Raw genomic sequence first — 18,290 nt, 5'->3', positions numbered from 1 at the left:
AGACCCTAAGAAGACTCAGTTTTCATGTACTTAAGTCGGCATTGTGTCTCTTATATTTAATTCCGATGCAATTTCTGTGTTTCATCGTGACTGTGAATGTCGAATGGATACAGTAAACCTGCAGAGGTGCATCGGAATGTAAAACTGGTGACACAGAAAGAGCGCAAAACATAGACAGTAGGAAGACTCAGTCTTCCTGTACTTAAGTAGGCATTGTGTCTCTTATATTTAATTCCGATGCAATTTCTGTGTTTCATCGTCAATGGGAAAGTCTAATCGATACACTAAACCTGCAGAGGTGCATCGGAACTTAAAACTGGTGACACAGGAAACGCTAAAACATAGACAGTAGGAAGACTCAGTCTTCCTGTACTTAAGTCGGCATTGTGTCTCATATATTTAAATCCGATGCAATTTCTGTGTTTCATCGCTAATGGGAAGGTCCAATGGATACAGTAAACCTGCAGAGGTGCATCGGAATGTAAAATTGGTGACACAGGAAACGATCACAACGTACACAGTAGGAAGACTCAGTCTTCCTGTACTTAAGTCGACATTGTGTCTCTTAGATTTAATTCCGATGCAATTTCTGTGTTTCATCGTCGATGGGAAGGTCCAAGGAATACAGAAAACCTGCAGAGGTCCATCGGAATGTAAAACTGGTGACACAGGAAACGCTCAAAGCATAGACCCTAAGAAGACTCAGTTTTCTTTTACTTAAGTCGGCATTGTGTCTCTTATATTTAAATCCGATGCAATTTCTGTGTTTCGTCGTCAATGGGAAGGTCCAATGAATACAGTAAACCTGCAGAGGTGCATCGGAATGTAAAACTGGTGACACAGGAAACGCTCAAAACGTAGACAGTAGAAAGACTCAGTCTTCCTGTACTTAAGTCGGCATTGTGTCTCTTATATTTAATTCCGATGCAATTTCTGTGTCTCATCGTCAATGGGAAGGTCCAAGGGATACAGTAAACCTTCAGAGGTCCATCGGAATGTAAAACTGGTGACACAGGAAACACTGAAAACATAGGCCCTAAGAGGACTCAGTTTTCTTGTACTTAAGTCGGCATTGTGTCTCTTATATTTAATTCCGATGCAATATCTGTTTTTCATCGTTACTGTGAAGGTCGAAGGAATACAGTAAATCTGCAGAGGTGCATCGGAATGTAAACCTGGTGACACCGGAAACGCAAAAAAAAATAGACAGTAGGAAGACTCAGTCTTCCTGTACTTAAGTCGGCATTGTGTCTTTTATATTTAAATCAGATGCAATTTCTGTGTTTCATCGTCAGTGGAAGGTCCAATGGATACAGTAAACTTGCAGAGGTGCATCGGAATGTAAAACTGGTGACACAGGAAACGGTCAAAACATAGACAGTAGGAAGACTCAGTCTTCCTGTACTTAAGTCTTCATTGTGTCTCTTATAGTTAAATCCGATGCAATTTCTGTGTTTCATCGTCAATGGGAAGGTCCAATGGATACAGTAAACCTGCAGAGGTGCATCAGAATGTAAAACTGGTGGCACAGGAAACACTCAAAATATAGACAGTAGGAAGACTCAGTCTTCCTGTACTTAAGTCGGCATTGTGTCTCTTATATTTAAATCAGATGCAATTTCTGTGTTTCATCGTCAATGGGAAGGTCCAATGGATACAGTAAACCTGCAGAGGTGCATTGGAATGTAAAACTGGTGACACAGGAAACGCTCAAAACGTAGACATCAGGAAGACTCAGTCTTCCTGTACTTAAGTCGGCATTGTGTCTCTTATATTTAATTCCGATGCAATTTCTGTGTTTCATCGTCAATGGGAAGGTTTATTCGATACACTAAAGCTGCAGAGGTGCATCGGAACTTAAAACTGGTGACACAGGAAACGCTCAAAACATAGACAGTAGGAAGACTCAGTCTTCCTGTACTTAAGTCGGCATTGTGTCTCTTATATTTAAATTCAATGCAATTTCTGTTTTTCATCGTCAATGGGAATGTCCAATGTATACAGTAAACCTGCAGAGGTGCATCGGAATGTAAAACTGGTGACACAGGAGACGCTCAAAATATAGACAGTAGGAAGACTCAGTCTTCCTGTACTCAAGTCGGCATTGTGTCTCTTATATTTAAATCAGATGCAATTTCTGTGTTTCATCGTCGAAGGGACGGTCCAAGGGATACAGTAAACCTGCAGAGGTGCATCGGAATGTAAAACTGGCGACACAGGAAACGCTCAAAACATAGACAGTAGGAAGACTCAATCATCCTGTACTTAAGTCTGCATTGTGTCACTTATATTTAAATGCGATGCAATTTCTGTGTTTCATCGTCAATGGGAAGGCCCAATGGATACAGTAAACCTGCAGAGGTGCATCGGAATGTAAAACTGGTGACACAGGAAACGCTCAAAACATAGACAGTAGGAAGACTCAGTCTTCCTGTACTTAAGTCGACATTGTGCCTCTTATATTTAATTCCGATGCAATTTCTGTGTTTCATCGTCAATGGGAAGGTCCAAGGGATACAGTAAACCAGCAGAGGTCCATCGGAATGTAAAACTGGTGACACAGGAATCGCTCAAAGCGTAGACAGTAGGAAGACTCAGTCTTCCTGTACTTAAGTCGGCATTGTGTCTCTTATATTTAAATCCGATGCAATTTCTGTTTTTCATCGTCAATGGGAATGTCCAAAGTATACAGTAAACCTGCAGAGGTGCATCGGAATGTAAAACTGGTGACACAGGAGACGCTCAAAATATAGACAGTAGGAAGACTCAGTCTTCCTGTACTCAAGTCGGCATTGTGTCCCTTATATTTAAATCCGATGCAATTTCTGTGTTTCATCGTCGAAGGGACGGTCCAAGGGATACAGTAAACCTGTAGAGGTGCATCGGAATGTGAAACTGGCGACACAGGAAACGCTCAAAACATAGACAGTAGGAAGACTCAGTCATCCTGTACTTAAGTCTGCATTGTGTCACTTATATTTAAATGCGATGCAATTTCTGTGTTTCATCGTCAATGGGAAGGCCCAATGGATACAGTAAACCTGCAGAGGTGCATCGGAATGTAAAACTGGTGACACAGGAAACGCTCAAAACATAGACAGTAGGAAGACTCAGTCTTCCTGTACTTAAGTCGACATTGTGTCTCTTAGATCTAATTCCGATGCAATTTCTGTGTTTCGTCGTCAATGGGAAGGTCCAATGGATACAGTAAACCTGCAGAGGGGTATCGGAATGTAAAACTGGTGACACCGGAAACGCTCAAAACATAGACAGTAGGAAGACTCAGTCTTCCTGTACTTAAGTCGGCATTGTGTCTCTTATATTTAAATCCGATATAATTTCTGTGTTTCATCGTCAATGGAAGGTCCAATGGATACAGTAAACCTGCAGAGGTGCATCGGAATGTAAATCTGGTGACACAGGAAACGCTCAAAACATAGACCCTAAGAAGACTCAGTTTTCTTGTACATAAGACGGCATTGTGTCTCTTATATTTAATTCCGATGCAATTTCTGTGTTTCATCGTGACTGTGAATGTCGAATGGATACAGTAAACCTGCAGATGTGCATCGGAATGTAAAACTGGTGACACAGGAAACGCTCAAACCATAGACCCTAAGAAGACTCAGTTTTGTAGTACTTAGGTCGGCATTGTGTCTCTTATATTTAATTCCGATGCAATTTCTGTGTTTCATCGTCACTGCGAAGGTCCAATGGATACAGTAAACCTGCAGAGGTGCATCGGAATGTAAAACTGGTGACACAGGAACCGCTCAAAATGTAGACAGTAGAAAGACTCAGTCTTCCTGTACTTAAGTCGGCATTGTGTCTCTTAGTTTTAATTCCGATGCAATTTCTGTGTCTCATCGTCAATGGGAAGGTCCAAGGGATACAGTAAACCTTCAGAGGTCCATCGGAATGTAAAACTGGTGACACAGGAAACACTGAAAACATAGGCCCTAAGAGGACTCAGTTTTCTTGTACTTAAGTCGGCATTGTGTCTCTTATATTTAATTCCGATGCAATTTCTGTGTTTCATCGTCAATGGGAATGTCCAATGTATACAGTAAAGCTGCAGAGGTGCATCGGAATGTAAAACTAATGACACAGGAGACGCTCAAAATATAGACAGTAGGAAGACTCAGTCTTCCTGTACTCAATTCGGCATTGTGTCTCTTATATTTAAATCCGATGCAATTTCTGTGTTTCATCGTCGAAGGGACGGTCCAAGGGATACAGTAAACCTGCAGAGGTGCATCGGAATGTAAAACTGGCGACACAGGAAACGCTCAAAACATAGAGAGTAGGAAGACTCAGTCATCCTGTACTTAAGTCTGCATTGTGTCACTTATATTTAAATGCGATGCAATTTCTGTGTTTCATCGTCAATGGGAAGGCCCAATGGATACAGTAAACCTGCAGAGGTGCATCGGAATGTAAAACTGGTGACACAGGAAACGCTCAAAACATAGACAGTAGGAAGACTCAGTCTTCCTGTACTTAAGTCGACATTGTGTCTCTTAGTTTTAATTCCGATGCAATTTCTGTGTTTCATCGTCAATGGGAAGGTCCAAGGGATACAGTAAACCAGCAGAGGTCCATCGGAATGTAAAACTGGTGACACAGGAATCGCTCAAAACGTAGACAGTAGGAAGACTCAGGCCTTCCTGTACTTAAGTCGACATTGTGTCTCTTAGATCTAATTCCGATGCAATTTCTGTGTTTCGTCGTCAATGGGAAGGTCCAATGGATACAGTAAACCTGCAGAGGTGTATCGGAATGTAAAACTGGTGACACCGGAAACGCTCAAACCATAGACAGTAGGAACACTCAGTCTTCCTGTACTTAAGTCGGCATTGTGTCTCTTATATTTAAATCCGATGCAATTTCTGTGCTTCATCGTCAATGGAAGGTCCAATGGATACAGTAAACCTCCAGAGGTGCATCGGAATGTAAAACTGGTGCACAGGAAACGCTCAAAGCATAGACAGTAGGAAGACTCAGTCTTCCTGTACTTAAGTCGGCATTGTGTCTCTTATATTTAAATCCGATGCAATTTCTGTGTTCATCGTCAATGGGAAGGTCCAATGGATACAGTAAACCTGCAGAGGTGCATCGGAATGTAAATCTGGTGACACAGGAAACGCTCAAAACGTAGACAGTGGGAAGACTCAGTCTTCCTGTACTTAAGTCGACATTGTGACTCTTAGATCTAATTCCGATGCAATATCTGTGTTTCATCGTCGATGGGAAGGTCCAAGGGATACAGAAAACCTGCAGAGGTCCATCGGAATGTAAAACTGGTGACACAGTAAACGCTCAAACCATAGACCCTAAGAAGACTCAGTTTTGTAGTACTTAGGTCGGCATTGTGTCTCTTATATTTAAATCCGATGCAATTTCTGTGTTTCATCGTCACTGCGAAGGTCCAATGGATACAGTAAACCTGCAGAGGTGCATCGGACTGTAAAACTGATGACACAGGAAACGCTCAAAACATAGACCCTAAGAAGACTCAGTTTTCATGTACTTAAGTCGGCATTGTGTCTCTTATATTTAATTCCGATGCAATTTCTGTGTTTCATCGTGACTGTGAATGTCGAATGGATACAGTAAACCTGCAGAGGTGCATCGGAATGTAAAACTGGTGACACAGAAAAAGCGCAAAACATAGACAGTAGGAAGACTCAGTCTTCCTGTACTTAAGTAGGCATTGTGTCTCTTATATTTAATTCCGATGCAATTTCTGTGTTTCATCGTCAATGGGAAAGTCTAATCGATACACTAAACCTGCAGAGGTGCATCGGAACTTAAAACTGGTGACACAGGAAACGCTAAAACATAGACAGTAGGAAGACTCAGTCTTCCTGTACTTAAGTCGGCATTGTGTCTCATATATTTAAATCCGATGCAATTTCTGTGTTTCATCGCTAATGGGAAGGTCCAATGGATACAGTAAACCTGCAGAGGTGCATCGGAATGTAAAATTGGTGACACAGGAAACGATCACAACGTACACAGTAGGAAGACTCAGTCTTCCTGTACTTAAGTCGACATTGTGTCTCTTAGATTTAATTCCGATGCAATTTCTGTGTTTCATCGTCGATGGGAAGGTCCAAGGAATACAGAAAACCTGCAGAGGTCCATCGGAATGTAAAACTGGTGACACAGGAAACGCTCAAAGCATAGACCCTAAGAAGACTCAGTTTTCTTTTACTTAAGTCGGCATTGTGTCTCTTATATTTAAATCCGATGCAATTTCTGTGTTTCGTCGTCAATGGGAAGGTCCAATGAATACAGTAAACCTGCAGAGGTGCATCGGAATGTAAAACTGGTGACACAGGAAACGCTCAAAACGTAGACAGTAGAAAGACTCAGTCTTCCTGTACTTAAGTCGGCATTGTGTCTCTTATATTTAATTCCGATGCAATTTCTGTGTCTCATCGTCAATGGGAAGGTCCAAGGGATACAGTAAACCTTCAGAGGTCCATCGGAATGTAAAACTGGTGACACAGGAAACACTGAAAACATAGGCCCTAAGAGGACTCAGTTTTCTTGTACTTAAGTCGGCATTGTGTCTCTTATATTTAATTCCGATGCAATATCTGTTTTTCATCGTTACTGTGAAGGTCGAAGGAATACAGTAAATCTGCAGAGGTGCATCGGAATGTAAACCTGGTGACACCGGAAACGCAAAAAAAAATAGACAGTAGGAAGACTCAGTCTTCCTGTACTTAAGTCGGCATTGTGTCTTTTATATTTAAATCAGATGCAATTTCTGTGTTTCATCGTCAGTGGAAGGTCCAATGGATACAGTAAACTTGCAGAGGTGCATCGGAATGTAAAACTGGTGACACAGGAAACGGTCAAAACATAGACAGTAGGAAGACTCAGTCTTCCTGTACTTAAGTCTTCATTGTGTCTCTTATAGTTAAATCCGATGCAATTTCTGTGTTTCATCGTCAATGGGAAGGTCCAATGGATACAGTAAACCTGCAGAGGTGCATCAGAATGTAAAACTGGTGGCACAGGAAACACTCAAAATATAGACAGTAGGAAGACTCAGTCTTCCTGTACTTAAGTCGGCATTGTGTCTCTTATATTTAAATCAGATGCAATTTCTGTGTTTCATCGTCAATGGGAAGGTCCAATGGATACAGTAAACCTGCAGAGGTGCATTGGAATGTAAAACTGGTGACACAGGAAACGCTCAAAACGTAGACATCAGGAAGACTCAGTCTTCCTGTACTTAAGTCGGCATTGTGTCTCTTATATTTAATTCCGATGCAATTTCTGTGTTTCATCGTCAATGGGAAGGTTTATTCGATACACTAAAGCTGCAGAGGTGCATCGGAACTTAAAACTGGTGACACAGGAAACGCTCAAAACATAGACAGTAGGAAGACTCAGTCTTCCTGTACTTAAGTCGGCATTGTGTCTCTTATATTTAAATTCAATGCAATTTCTGTTTTTCATCGTCAATGGGAATGTCCAATGTATACAGTAAACCTGCAGAGGTGCATCGGAATGTAAAACTGGTGACACAGGAGACGCTCAAAATATAGACAGTAGGAAGACTCAGTCTTCCTGTACTCAAGTCGGCATTGTGTCTCTTATATTTAAATCAGATGCAATTTCTGTGTTTCATCGTCGAAGGGACGGTCCAAGGGATACAGTAAACCTGCAGAGGTGCATCGGAATGTAAAACTGGCGACACAGGAAACGCTCAAAACATAGACAGTAGGAAGACTCAATCATCCTGTACTTAAGTCTGCATTGTGTCACTTATATTTAAATGCGATGCAATTTCTGTGTTTCATCGTCAATGGGAAGGCCCAATGGATACAGTAAACCTGCAGAGGTGCATCGGAATGTAAAACTGGTGACACAGGAAACGCTCAAAACATAGACAGTAGGAAGACTCAGTCTTCCTGTACTTAAGTCGACATTGTGCCTCTTATATTTAATTCCGATGCAATTTCTGTCTTTCATCGTCAATGGGAAGGTCCAAGGGATACAGTAAACCAGCAGAGGTCCATCGGAATGTAAAACTGGTGACACAGGAATCGCTCAAAGCGTAGACAGTAGGAAGACTCAGTCTTCCTGTACTTAAGTCGGCATTGTGTCTCTTATATTTAAATCCGATGCAATTTCTGTTTTTCATCGTCAATGGGAATGTCCAAAGTATACAGTAAACCTGCAGAGGTGCATCGGAATGTAAAACTGGTGACACAGGAGACGCTCAAAATATAGACAGTAGGAAGACTCAGTCTTCCTGTACTCAAGTCGGCATTGTGTCCCTTATATTTAAATCCGATGCAATTTCTGTGTTTCATCGTCGAAGGGACGGTCCAAGGGATACAGTAAACCTGTAGAGGTGCATCGGAATGTGAAACTGGCGACACAGGAAACGCTCAAAACATAGACAGTAGGAAGACTCAGTCATCCTGTACTTAAGTCTGCATTGTGTCACTTATATTTAAATGCGATGCAATTTCTGTGTTTCATCGTCAATGGGAAGGCCCAATGGATACAGTAAACCTGCAGAGGTGCATCGGAATGTAAAACTGGTGACACAGGAAACGCTCAAAACATAGACAGTAGGAAGACTCAGTCTTCCTGTACTTAAGTCGACATTGTGTCTCTTAGATCTAATTCCGATGCAATTTCTGTGTTTCGTCGTCAATGGGAAGGTCCAATGGATACAGTAAACCTGCAGAGGGGTATCGGAATGTAAAACTGGTGACACCGGAAACGCTCAAAACATAGACAGTAGGAAGACTCAGTCTTCCTGTACTTAAGTCGGCATTGTGTCTCTTATATTTAAATCCGATATAATTTCTGTGTTTCATCGTCAATGGAAGGTCCAATGGATACAGTAAACCTGCAGAGGTGCATCGGAATGTAAATCTGGTGACACAGGAAACGCTCAAAACATAGACCCTAAGAAGACTCAGTTTTCTTGTACATAAGTCGGCATTGTGTCTCTTATATTTAATTCCGATGCAATTTCTGTGTTTCATCGTGACTGTGAATGTCGAATGGATACAGTAAACCTGCAGATGTGCATCGGAATGTAAAACTGGTGACACAGGAAACGCTCAAACCATAGACCCTAAGAAGACTCAGTTTTGTAGTACTTAGGTCGGCATTGTGTCTCTTATATTTAATTCCGATGCAATTTCTGTGTTTCATCGTCACTGCGAAGGTCCAATGGATACAGTAAACCTGCAGAGGTGCATCGGAATGTAAAACTGGTGACACAGGAAACGCTCAAAACATAGACCCTAAGAAGACTCAGTTTTCTTGTACTTAAGTCGGCATTGTGTCTCTTATATTTAATTCCGATGCAATTTCTGTGTTTCATCGTGACTGTGAATGTCGAATGGATACAGTAAACCTGCAGAGGTGCATCGGAATGTAAAACTGGTGACACAGAAAAAGCGCAAATCATAGACAGTAGGAAGACTCAGTCTTCCTGTACTTAAGTAGGCATTGTGTCTCTTATATTTAGTTACGATGCAATTTCTGTGTTTCATCGTCAATGGGAAGGTCCAAGGAATACAGTAAACCTGCAGAGGTGCATCGGAATGTAAAACTGATTACACAGGAAACGCTGAAATCATAGACAGTATAAAGACTCAGTCTTCCTGTACTCAAATCGGCATTGTGTCTCTTATACCTAATTCCGATGCAATATCTGTGTTTCATCGTCACTGTGAAGGTCCAAGGGATACAGTAAACCTGCAGAGCTGCATCGGAATGTAAAACTGGTGACACAGGAAACGCTCAAAGCATAGACCGTAAGAATACTCAGTTTTCTTGTACTTAAGTCGGCATTGTGTCTCTTATATTTAATTCCGATGCAATTTCTGTGTTTCATCATCAATGGGAAGGTCCAATTTATACAGTAAACCTGCAGAGGTGCATCGGAATGTAAAACTGGTGACACAGGAAACGCTCAAAACATAGACAGTAGGAAGACTCAGCCTTCCTGTACTTAAGTCGGCATTCTGTCTCTTATATTAAATCCGATGCAATTTCTGTGTTTCATCGTCGATAGGAAGGTCCAAGGGATACAGTTAACCTGCAGAGGTGCATCGGAGTGAAAAACTGGTGACACAGGAAACGCTCAAAACATAGACAGTAGGAATACTCAGTCTTCCTGTACTTAAGTCGGCATTGTGTCTCTTATATTTAATTCCGATGCAATTTCTGTGTTTCATCGTCAATGGGAAGGTCTAATCGATACACTAAACCTGCAGAGGTGCATCGGAACTTAAAACTGGTGACACAGGAAACGCTCAAACATAGACAGTAGGAAGACTCAGTCTTCCTGTACTTAAGTCGGCATTGTGTCTCTTATATTTATATCCGATGCAATTTCTGTGTTTCATCGCTAATTAGAAGGTCCAATGGATACAGTAAACCTGCAGAGGTGCATCGGAATGTAAAACTGGTGACACAGGAAACGCTCAAAACGTAGACAGTAGGAAGACTCAGTCTTCCTGTACTTAAGTCGGCATTGTGTCTCTTAGATATAATTCCGATGCAATTTCTGTGTTTCATCGTCAATGGGAAGGTCCAAGGGATACAGTAAACCTTCAGAGGTCCATCGGAATGTAAAACTGTTGACACAGGAAACACTGAAAGCATAGGCCCTAAGAGGACTCAGTTTTCTTGTACTTAAGTCGGCATTGTGTCTCTTATATTTAATTCCGATGCAATTTCTGTGTTTCATCGTCAATGGGAAGGTCTAATCGATACACTAAACCTGCAGAGATGCATCGGAACTTAAAACTGGTGACACAGGAAACGCTCAAACATAGACAGTAGGAAGACTCAGTCTTCCTGTACTTACGTCGGCATTGTGTCTCTTATATTTAAATCCGATGCAATTTCTGTGTTTCATCGCTAATTAGAAGGTCCAATGGATACAGTTAACCTGCAAGAGGTGCATCGGAGTGAAAAACTGGTGACACAGGAAACGCTCAAAACATAGACAGTAGGAATACTCAGTCTTCCTGTACTTAAGTCGGCATTGTGTCTCTTATATTTAAATCCGATGCAATTTCTGTGTTTCATCGTCAGTGGAAAGTCCAATGGATACAGTAAACCTGCAGAGGTGCATCGGAATGTAAAACTGGTGACACAGGAAACGCTCAAAGCATAGACAGTAGGAAGACTCAGTCTTCCTGTGCTTAAGTCTTCATTGTGTCTCTTATAGTTAAATCCGATGCAATTTCTGTGTTTCATCGTCAATGGGAAGGTCCAATGGATACAGTAAACCTGCAGAGGTGCATCGGAATGTAAAACTGGTGACACAGGAAACACTCAAAATATAGACAGTAGGAAGACTCAGTCTTCCTGTACTTAAGTCGGCATTGTGTCTCTTATATTTAAATCACATGCAATTTCTGTGTTTCATCGTCAATGGGAAGGTCCAATGGATACAGTAAACCTGCAGAGGTGCATCGAAATGTAAAACTGGTGACACAGGAAACGCTCAAAACGTAGACATTAGGAAGGGTCAGTCTTCCTGCACTTAAGTCGGCATTGTGTCTCTTATATTTAAATTCGATGCAATTTCTGTTTTTCATCGTCAATGGGAATGTCCAATGTATACAGTAAACCTGCAGAGGTGCATCGGAATGTAAAACTGGTGACACAGGAGACGCTCAAAATATAGACAGTAGGAAGACTCAGTCTTCCTGTACTCAAGTCGGCATTGTGTCTCTTATATTTAAATCCGATGCAATTTCTGTGTTTCATCGTCGAAGGGACGGTCCAAGGGATACAGTAAACCTGCAGAGGTGCATCGGAATGTAAAACTGGCGACACAGGAAACGCTCAAAACATAGACAGTAGGAAGACTAAGTCATCCTGTACTTAAGTCTGCATTGTGTCACTTATATTTAAATGCGATGCAATTTCTGTGTTTCATCGTCAATGGGAAGGCCCAATGGATAAAGTAAACCTGCAGAGGTGCATCGGAATGTAAAACTGGTGACACAGGAAACGCTCAAAACATAGACAGTAGGAAGACTCAGTCTTCCTGTACTTAAGTCGACATTGTGTCTCTTATATTTAATTCCGATGCAATTTCTGTGTTTCATCGTCAATGGGAAGGTCCAATGGATACAGTAAACCTGCAGAGGTGTATCGGTATGTAAAACTGGTGACACTGGAAACGCTCAAAACATAGACAGTAGGAAGACTCAGTCTTCCTGTACTCAAGTCGGCATTGTGTCTCTTATATTTAAATCCGATGCAATTTCTGTGTTTCATCGTCGAAGGGACGGTCCAAGGGATACAGTAAACCTGTAGAGGTGCATCGGAATGTAAAACTGGTGACACAGGAAACGCTCAAAACATAGACAGTAGGAAGACTCAGTCTTCCTGTAGTTAAGTCGACATTGTGTCTCTTAGATCTAATTCCGATGCAAATTCTGTGTTTCGTCGTCAATGGGAAGGCCAATGGATACAGTAAACCTGCAGAGGGGTATCGGTATGTAAAACTGGTGACACTGGAAACGCTCAAAACATAGACAGTAGGAAGACTCAGTCTTCCTGTACTTAAGTCGGCATTGTGTCTCTTATATTTAAATCCGATGCAATTTCTGTGTTTCATCGTCAATGGAAGGTCCAATGGATACAGTAAACCTGCAGAGGTGCATCGGAATGTAAAAGTGGTGCACAGGAAACGCTCAAAGCATAGATAGTAGGAAGACTCAGTCTTCCTGTACTTAAGTCGGCATTGTGTCTCTTATATTTAAATCCGATGCAATTTCTGTGTTCATCGTCAATGGGAAGGTCCAATGGATACAGTAAAACTGCAGAGGTGCATCGGAATGTAAATCTGGTGACACAGGAAACGCTCAAAACGTAGACATTAGGAAGACTCAGTCTTCCTGTACTTAAGTCGACATTGTGAATCTTAGATCTAATTCCGATGCGATTTCTGTGTTTCATCGTCGATGGGAAGGTCCAAGGGATACAGAAAACCTGCAGAGGTCCATCGGAATGTAAAACTGGTGACACAGGAAACGCTCAAACCATAGACCCTAAGAAGAATCAGTTTTGTAGTACTTAGGTCGGCATTGTGTCTCTTATATTTAATTCCGATGCAATTTCTGTGTTTCATCGTCACTGCGAAGGTCCAATGGATACAGTAAACCTGCAGAGGTGCATCGGAATGTAAAACTGGTGACACAGGAAACGCTCAAAACATAGACCCTAAGAAGACTCAGTTTTCTTGTACTTCAGTCGGCATTGTGTCTCTTATATTTAATTCCGATGCAATTTCTGTGTTTCATCGTGACTGTGAATGTCGAATGGATACAGTAAAACTGCAGAGGTGCATCGGAATGTAAAACTGGTGACACAGAAAAAGCGCAAAACATAGAATGTAGGAAGACTCAGTCTTCCTGTACTTAAGTAGGCATTGTGTCTCTTATATTTAGTTCCGATGCAATTTCTGTGTTTCATCGTCAATGGGAAGGTCCAAGGAATACAGTAAACCTGCAGAGGTGCATCGGAATGTAAAACTGATTACACAGGAAACGCTGAAATCATAGACAGTATAAAGACTCAGTCTTCCTGTACTCAAATCGGCATTGTGTCTCTTATACCTAATTCCGATGCAATATCTGTGTTTCATCGTCACTGTGAAGGTCCAAGGGATACAGTAAACCTGCAGAGCTGCATCGGAATGTAAAACTGGTGACACAGGAAACGCTCAAAGCATAGACCGTAAGAAGACTCAGTTTTCTTGTACTTAAGTCGGCATTGTGTCTCTTATATTTAATTCCGATGCAATTTCTGTGTTTCATCATCAATGGGAAGGTCTAATCGATACACTAAACCTGCAGAGGTGCATCGGAAATTAAAACTGGTGACACAGGAAACGCTCAAACATAGACAGTAGGAAGACTCAGTCTTCCTGTACTTAAGTCGGCATTGTGTCTCTTATATTTGAATCCGATGCAATTTCTGTGTTTCATCGCTAATTAGAAGGTCCAATGGATACAGTAAACCTGCAGAGGTGCATCGGAATGTAAAACTGGTGACACAGGAAACGCTCAAAACGTAGACAGTAGGAAGACTCAGTCTTCCTGTACTTAAGTCGGCATTGTGTCTCTTAGATTTAATTCCGATGCAATTTCTGTGTTTCATCGTCAATGGGAATGTCCAAGGGATACAGTAAACCTTCAGAGGTCCATCGGAATGTAAAACTGTTGACACAGGAAACACTGAAAACATAGGCCCTAAGAGGACTCAGTTTTCTTGTACTTAAGTCGGCATTGTGTCTCTTATATTTAATTCCGATGCAATATCTGTTTTTCATCGTTACTGTGAAGGTCGAAGGGATACAGTAAATCTGCAGAGGTGCATCGGAATGTAAACCTGGTGACACTGGAAACGCAAAAAACATAGACAGTAGGAAGACTCAGTCTTCCTGTACTTAAGTCGGCATTGTGTCTCTTATATTTAAATCCGATGCAATTTCTGTGTTTCATCGTCAGTGGAAAGTCCAATGGATACAGTAAACTTGCAGAGGTGCATCGGAATGTAAAACTGGTGACACAGGAAACGCTCAAAGCATAGACAGTAGGAAGACTCAGTCTTCCTGTACTTAAGTCTTCATTGTGTCTCTTATAGTTAAATCCGATGCAATTTCTGTGTTTCATCGTCAATGGGAAGGTCCAATGGATACAGTAAACCTGCAGAGGTGCATCGGAATGTAAAACTGGTGACACAGGAAACACTCAAAATATAGACAGTAGGAAGACTCAATCTTCCTGTACTTAAGTCGGCATTGTGTCTCTTATATTTAAATCAGATGCAATTTCTGTGTTTCATCGTCAATGGGAAGGTCCAATGGATACAGTAAACCTGCAGAGGTGCATCGGAATGTAAAACTGGTGACACAGGAAACGCTCAAAACATAGACAGTAGGAAGACTCTGTCTTCCTGTACTTAAGTCGGCATTGTGTCTCTTATATTTAAATTCGATGCAATTTCTGTTTTTCATCGTCAATGGGAAGGTCCAATGGATACAGTAAACCTGCAGAGGTGCATCGGAATGTAAAACTGGTGACACAGGAAACGCTCAAAACATAGACAGTAGGAAGACTCAGTCTTCCCGTACTTAAGTCGGCATTGTGTCTGTTATATTTAAATCCGATGCAATTTCTGTGTTTCATCGTCAATGGGAAGGTCTAATCGATACACTATAGCTGCAGAGGTGCATCGGAACTTAAAACTGGTGACACAGGAAACGCTCAAAACATAGACAGTAGGAAGACTCTGTCTTCCTGTACTTAAGTCGGCATTGTGTCTCTTATATTTAAATTCGATGCAATTTCTGTTTTTCATCGTCAATGGGAAGGTCCAATGGATACAGTAAACCTGCAGAGGTGCATCGGAATGTAAAACTGGTGACACAGGAAACGCTCAAAACATAGACAGTAGGAAGACTCAGTCTTCCCGTACTTAAGTCGGCATTGTGTCTCTTATATTTAAATCCGATGCAATTTCTGTGTTTCGTCGTCAATGGGAAGGTCCAATGGATACAGTAAACCTGCAGAGGTCCATCGGAATGTAAAACTGGTGACACAGGAAACACTCAAAACATAGACCCTAAGAGGACTCAGTTTTCTTGTACTTAAGTCGGCATTGTGTCTCTTATATTTAATTCCGATGCAATACCTGTTTTTCATCGTTACTGTGAAGGTCGAAGGGATACAGTAAACCTGCAGAGGTGCATCGGAATGTAAAACTGGTGACACCGGAAACGCAAAAAACATAGACAGTAGGAAGAATCAGTCCTCCTGTAATTAAGTCGGCATTGTGTCTCTTATATTTAAATCCGATGCAATTTCTGTGTTTCATCGTCAGTGGAAGGTCCAATGGATACAGTAAACCTCCAGAGGTGCATCGGAATGTAAAACTTGTGACACAGGAAACGCTCAAATCATAGACAGTAGGAAGACTCAGTCTTCCTGTACCTAAGTCGGCATTGTGTCTCTTATATTTAAATCAGAAGCAATATCTGTGTTTCATCGTCAATGGGAAGGTCCACCTGCGGAGGTGCATCGGAATGTAAAACTGGTGACGCAGGAAACGCTCAAACCTTAGACCCTAAGAAGAATCAGTTTTCTTGTACTTAAGTCGGCATTGTGTCTCTTATATTTAATTCCGATGCAATTTCTGTGTTTCATCGTCACTGTGAAGGTCCAATGGATACAGTAAACCTGCAGAGGTGCATCGGAATGTAAAACTGGTGACACAGGAAACGCACAAAACATAGACCCTAAGAAGACTCAGTCTTGCTGTACTTAAGTCGGCATTGTGTCTCTTAGATTTAATTCCGATGCAATTTCTGTGTTTCATCGTCAATGGGAAGGTCCAAGGGATACAGTAAACCTTCAGATGTCCATCGGAATGTAAAACTGTTGACACAGGAAACACTGAAAACATAGGCCCTAAGAGGACTCAGTTTTCTTGTACTTAAGTCGGCATTGTGTCTCTTATATTTAATTCCGATGCAATATCTGTTTTTCATCGTTACTGTGAAGGTCGAAGGGATACAGTAAATCTGCAGAGGTGCATCGGAATGTAAACCTGGTGACACCGGAAACGCAAAAAACATAGACAGTAGGAAGACTCAGTCTTCCTGTACTTAAGTCGGCATTGTGTCTCTTATATTTAAATCCGATGCAATTTCTGTGTTTCATCGTCAGTGGAAAGTCCAATGGATACAGTAAACTTGCAGAGGTGCATCGGAACTTAACACTGGTGACACAGGAAACGCTCAAACATAGACAGTAGGAAGACTCAGTCTTCCTGTACTTAAGTCGGCATTGTGTCTCTTATATTTAAATCCGATGCAATTTCTGTGTTTCATCGCTAATTAGAAGGTCCAATGGATACAGTAAACCTGCAGAGGTGCATCGGAATGTAAAACTGGTGACACAGGAAACGCTCAAAGCATAGACAGTAGGAAGACTCAGTCTTCCTGTACTTAAGTCGACATTGTGTCTCTTAGATTTAATTCCGATGCAATTTCTGTGTTTCATCGTCGATGGGAAGGTCCAAGGCATACAGAAAACCTGCAGAGGTCCATCGGAATGTAAAACTGGTGACGCAGGAAACGCTCAAACCTTAGACCCTAAGAAGAATCAGTTTTCTTGTACTTAAGTCGGCATTGTGTCTCTTATATTTAATTCCGATGCAATTTCTGTGTTTCATCGTCACTGTGAAGGTCCAATGGATATAGTAAACCTGCAGAGGTGCATCGGAATGTAAAACTGGTGACACAGGAAACGCACAAAACATAGACCCTCTGAAGACTCAGTCTTGCTGTACTTAAATCGGCATTGTGTCTCTTATATTTAATTCCGATGCAATATCTGTGTTTCATCGTCACTGTGAAGGTCCAAGGGATACAGTAAACCTGCAGAGGTGCATCGGAATGTAAAACTGGTGACACCGGAAACGCAAAAAACATAGACAGTAGGAAGACTCAGTCTTCCTGTACTTAAGTCGGCATTGTGTCTCTTATATTTAAATCAGAAGCAATATCTGTGTTTCATCGTCAATGGGAAGGTCCACCTGCACAGGTGCATCGGAATGTAAAACTGGTGACACAGGAAACGCACAAAACATAGACCCTAAGAAGACTCAGTCTTGCTGTACTTAAATCGGCATTGTGTCTCTTATATTTAATTCCGATGCAATATCTGTGTTTCATCGTCACTGTGAAGGTCCAAGGGATACAGTAAACCTGCAGAGGTGCATCGGAATGTAAAACTGGTGACACAGGAAACGCTCAAAATATAGACAGTAGGAAGACTCAGTCTTCCTGTACTTAAGTCGGCATTGTGTCTCTTATATTTAAATCAGAAGCAATATCTGTGTTTCATCGTCAATGGGAAGGTCCAAGGGATACAGTAAACATGCAGAGGTTCATCGGAATTTAAACCTGGTGACACAGGAAACGCTCAATACATAGACAGTAGGAAGACTCAGTCTTCCTGTACTCAAATCGGCATTGTGTCTCTTATATTTAAATCCGATGCAATTTCTGTGTTTCATCGTCGATGGGAAGGTCCAATGGATACAGTAAACCTGCAGAGGTGCATCGGAATGTAAAACTGGTGACACAGGAAACTCTTAAAACATAGACAGTAGAAAGACTCAGTCTTCCTGACTTATGTCGGCATTGTGTCTCTTATATTTAATTCCGATGAAATTTCTGTGCTTCATCGTCAATGGGAAGGTCCAAT

This window comes from Schistocerca nitens, chromosome 6 (genome assembly GCF_023898315.1).
Source record: "Schistocerca nitens isolate TAMUIC-IGC-003100 chromosome 6, iqSchNite1.1, whole genome shotgun sequence".
NCBI classification, from domain to species: Eukaryota; Metazoa; Arthropoda; class Insecta; order Orthoptera; family Acrididae; genus Schistocerca; species Schistocerca nitens.
Note: the sequence above shows the minus strand (reverse complement) of the source record.